Source organism: Mastomys coucha, unplaced genomic scaffold, assembly GCF_008632895.1.
Source record: "Mastomys coucha isolate ucsf_1 unplaced genomic scaffold, UCSF_Mcou_1 pScaffold16, whole genome shotgun sequence".
Classification (NCBI taxonomy): domain Eukaryota; kingdom Metazoa; phylum Chordata; class Mammalia; order Rodentia; family Muridae; genus Mastomys; species Mastomys coucha.
In genome coordinates, this window is record NW_022196898.1 from 101806026 (window position 1) to 101811045 (window position 5020).

Below are 5020 nucleotides of genomic sequence, written 5' to 3' on the forward strand. Positions count from 1 at the left end.
TGTGCCTGTGGCAGTGTCTGCCTGTGTGCAGTGTCTGCCTGTGGACAGTGTGTGCATGTGTGCAGTGTGTGCCTGTGGGCAGTGTGTGCCTGTGGCAGTGTGTGCCTGTGGGCAGTGTGTGCCTGTGGGCAGTGTGTGCCTGTGGCAGTGTCTGCCTGTGTGCAGTGTCTGCCTGTGGACAGTGTGTGCCTGTGTGCAGTGTGTGCCTGTGGGCAGTGTGTGCCTGTGGCAGTGTGTGCCTGTGAGCAGTAGTGCTTTAAATTACCAGCTTGAAGCCAAGCCTTCTGCTGTAAGCCTCCAGCCTGTTTTTTTCCCTAAAAGAGGGAGTAGAAAAGATACTTCACCACACACTGGAAAAGACCACGGGTGCTGAGCAGGTGGAGAGAGTAGGAATCAAATGCTAACTCTGAGTTTATTGCCACCCAAATATTCTACTTATCCACCATATTAGTCTTTACTTACACTTTGGGTGAAATACCTCATGTGACTGCTTCACTGAAGGTCACAAGCTCACAGATCCACACTGTAACCCAATGGTGCTTGCAGTATCTGAGAGAAGTGCACTGTGATAAGCTCGGTGACAAAAAGTAACACGGGAGGAGACAGATTACTACTGTTTTCTTTTTACAGGTACACGCCACCACTGAGAGCCAGTATCTCAAGGCTGGGGCTTGAAGAAGAACCTGTTCCCTGGCTTGCTCCCTCTGGCTCCCTTAGCTAGCTTTCTTATTCAGCTTGGGCCTACCTGCTGAAGGGTGTCACCACCCCATGCAAGGAGCCTGTGTCCATCAAGTGGCAATCAAGAAGAAGCCCCATACATGCAGCAACAGGCCTGTCTAACCACGGCAAGGCTTCAGTTAAAGTTCCCTCTTCCCAGGTGACTCTAGGTTTGTGACAAATTGACAACTGAAGCTATCGTGACACTTCATTTACATATAGGCTAGGGATACATATGTGAATCCTGTGTAAGAATGTTTCTTGGGACCATGTAACCTGATGCTACATTGAATGGCTGGATGTCACAGACTCACCAAGTTAATATATAGAATTAATTTTCACAGGTTCACTCTTCATCCAACATTAGGACACTGAGGAAGGATCAATTCTGGCCAAAGACAGCAGTCTTGAAAAGAAAGATAAAGCTTATTTTTTTCTAGCTTCAACTCTATCATAGTTGTATAAGGGGATTGGTTTTGCTTGTTTTTGTTTTCTCCAGAGTGAGTTCCATGACAGCTAGGGCTACACAGAGAAATCTTGTCTCAAAAAAACCAAAAACCAAAACCTATTAGATCATTGCTTTGCAGTGTTATTTATCAGGTAAACTGTACTGATACATATAAAGTTTTTTAGTTTTATGTTGCTTAAACTAATTAGGAACCAAAAGCAGAGCCATGCCAACCTCAGGATCACATCACAACCCCCCACTCAGTGTGATAAAGAGTGTGCTGCTATAAAAGTCCTGAGTCTGGGACTGGAGGCTGATTTGATATAGAGCTCTTCTTTTTATACTGTTGGTTGCCTGCAGAGGCCAGGGTCCAGGAGGAATAGTGGGGCAGACCACAATGGTTGAGAAATTGTTACAAGATTTGCTTGTGACCGAGGGAGTATAAAGAGTCTGGACTTACTGGAGATTGGGGTGAAATTGTGGGGAAAGTTTTGGAGGGTCCCCTCCCATCCTCTCAATTTAGGGAGTGGGGCTCCCAGGGGGCCACTTGGGGACTTGGATGCTCATTTCTTTTAGTTGGCAGACACAATGGACCAGGGAGAATGGGGAAAGTTAATGAGCTCCTTTGTGGTAGAAAGGGGCTGGGATTACACACACACACACACACACACACACACACACAGAGAGAGAGAGAGAGAGAGAGAGAGAGAGAGAGAGAGAGAGAGAGAGAGAACAAAGACACAGAGACAGAGACAGAGAAACAGAAACAGAGAGAGAGAGGTGCATGTAAGTATGTGAGTGTGTATTCGAGTATGGGTGTGGTTGTGTGAAAGCAAGCTGACATTTAAGGCTTTGTTATGTATCTCAATACAGCTCTGTAATCAGAACTCACGACTAGCTTCTTAAAGCACTTCCCAGACTGTCCCCATCCTTTGCTTCACTTTTATTAGCAGGAAGCTCTACACTCATGAAAAAGATCTAGCTCATCAGGGGTGATTTATGAAGATTTCTAAACTGTTTACTTATTTCGTGGGGGGAGGGGAGCATGCCTGCACCATGACATGTGTGGCGGTCAGAGGGAAGTGTGTGGGCATCAGTTCTCTCCTTCCACCTTGTGGGTTCCAAGGATGAAACTCAGGTCCTCAGACTACCTGCTGAGCCTCAAAATCTATATTTTTATTAAGTAATGAAAGAGGAAGACGATGAATGGCCAACAAGTTCTGAGAATCACCACCATGGCCTGGCAGGCGTGTCCAACGCAGTGACAGGAAAAGGGCCATCTACAAAGTTCACCCCTGAGCATCTCACAATTGAATTTAAAAATTAAAAAAAAAAAAAACCATAATGTTTTAATTAAGTTTGTGGTTTTATGCTGGGCTGTGTTGGTAGCTATCTCTGGTCATATGATATTGGGCTGCAGACTGGGCACGGTGTGGAAACTTTGTAGGCATATGGAGTCTGAAGAATGGTTCAATCTGTCTCAGTCCAGGGTCCATTCATGGGAAGCCTATTGCTGCTGTCCATGAAAGCAAACTGCTCCAACCCACAGCAGCAAAGCAGAATGCCTGTTCCTCACGGGCAGCTGGCTCCCCAAAGGTGGGACAGGAGGATGGGCCTTCCCAGTGCTCCTCCTAACCTCACTAACCCACATAGTAATGTCTATAGGGGGAAGGATGGGCAAGGAGCCAAAAATGTGTAGCGAGCATTTCGGGAGCTGCTGTGCATTTTGTCTGTTTCAGCTCTACTTTGAATAACGAGTTACCGGAGTGAATGGGATTTCACTGGCGGAGAGGACATTTACTCTGACACCAGAAACAATGTGGTTTGGGGGTTTAGGGACAGATGGCAGGGCAAGGTGAAGACGGCAGGCTCCAGGCCTTGGCAGATTCTCCCCTGGAGAAACCGAGTCAGTTCTCTAGTTCAGACTCTGGGTCTTAGGGATGGATTGCTGAAGGAATCCAGGGTCTTCTTTTCACCTGGGGAGCCTCATCAGCACCAGATGTCATCAGAGCCCCTCCTTAGTGAGCATGGGTTGTTCCAGGGTCCAATGCGCAGTGCCACCCAACAGCAAATGAATGCAGAGCCTCTCGTGAGTGAGCATGGGTTGTTCCAGGGTCCAGTGCGCAGTGCCGCCCAACAGCAAATGAATGAATACTCGGCAGAACAGAGAGTCCCCTGTTCAGGATATTAGTGACAGACCTTGTTCTTTAGACAGGACAGCTGGGATCCTCACAGCTTGGGTGGTAGGGAGAACTGACAGGCTACAGTGATTCTTCCTTCCTTAGAAAAGTTGAAGTTCTAACTCCTCTCCAAGTTGTTACACTAAGGCGGTTTAGGATGTGTGTTTGTGGTGGGGGTGGGTGTCCAATAGTAAAGCAGTGGTCTAGCACCTGTGAAGCCCAGCACTGAAAATAAATGCAGTTTTCTTGCTTACATCGTACAGTTTTGGAGATGGACAGCATAGAGTGTTTGGCTGGAGTAGAACTGAGTTGTAAATGCTGACTTGACAGCTTAAAGGCCTGTGAGCAGCACTGAGTCTATCCAGAGGTGCAGTCGGGATGGAGGAAAACGCAGCAAGGATTACGGTTAGCCCTTGTCACACCTCCTGGCACATGCCAAGGGCTCCCTGGGTGTCAGGTGTTGACGTTATACTGACTTGGATTTCTGATGGTTTGGGTTCTGTGGACTATTTGTTTCTTTTTCTGGTATCCAGGACATCCGGCATGCCAACCCGGCTGCGCCCTGCCTCTTGGCTTTATCCTAGTCCTTGGCCCTGCTGTTATGTCAATAGAGACCCGCCTCTCCAATACAAGTGGACGTGGGCCCAGGCTGAGCATGCTCAGTCTGCATCTAGTCACCTATTCTTTTGTTCTAAAGGAGGAAGCTAGAAAGGGACAGGATGCTGGTATCTGGAGTTTTCTAGTGAGGGTTTCCAGCTGAGAGCTATTTTAAGGTACAAGCAGGTAGTCTTGTGAAGACCAAGACCGAAGGAGGTTGGCATCTCACAAGGGAGCCAAATCCCTGAGCATCGGCTTCTGCAACAGAGCCCAGGTAGTTTCTCGGAGATGCCAAAGCAGGGCCCCGGCCCCACAGGCTTGATTCTGTTTCTGTGTCCAAAGAAAAGCCATGAAGGAGGACAGAGACTCAGAGAGGAAAATGAGAAGATCCGATGAGTGATTCCAAAGGCATCCAGAATCTGACAAACACGGAGGCCCCAAGGATGACGCAAAAACGTGACATTAATATTCCAGGCAGACGAATTTAGGCACATTCTCAGGAAAATATGTCCCAACTACATTCCTGCTGAGCCTCAGAGTCTGCTCGAGAAGGTTCATACCCAAAGCTAGGGAGAATGAAAGGAAACTGGGAATGCTGGGCGGCAGGGGAGGAGCACGTGGGGGAACACGGATGTGTGGGAGGGGCACAGGTGTGTGGGGGAGGGGGGTCCTACACTAGCTCCTTCCAGAAACCTCTCTGCTCCTTTCACTGTGGTTGGAAGATAGACTGTGTCAAGGGAACTTCAGAGGCATTTAGATGACAAACAGTTTAAGACTTCTTTTACCATGTGAAACCTAAGTACCTAGCCCAGTTAACTTTACAAAGAGAATGGACCATGTTCTCTGCTTTTGACAGGTAATGGCGTTTACTATTGGTGAGTTACACAAGGGCACAAAGATGGGATCGAAGTGTTGCTGCCAGAGAGCTGTTTTTATGCTTCAAGAGACATAGGAAAGGAGATTTTTACAAGAGCTGGGAAGAAATCTCTCTGCTTTAAAGTCCCTCTGAGGACGCCTGTCTAGGTCCCCTCCCCTCCAGGAACATGAGTCCTGCTGCCGTGGTGAGGGTTCAGAGTGC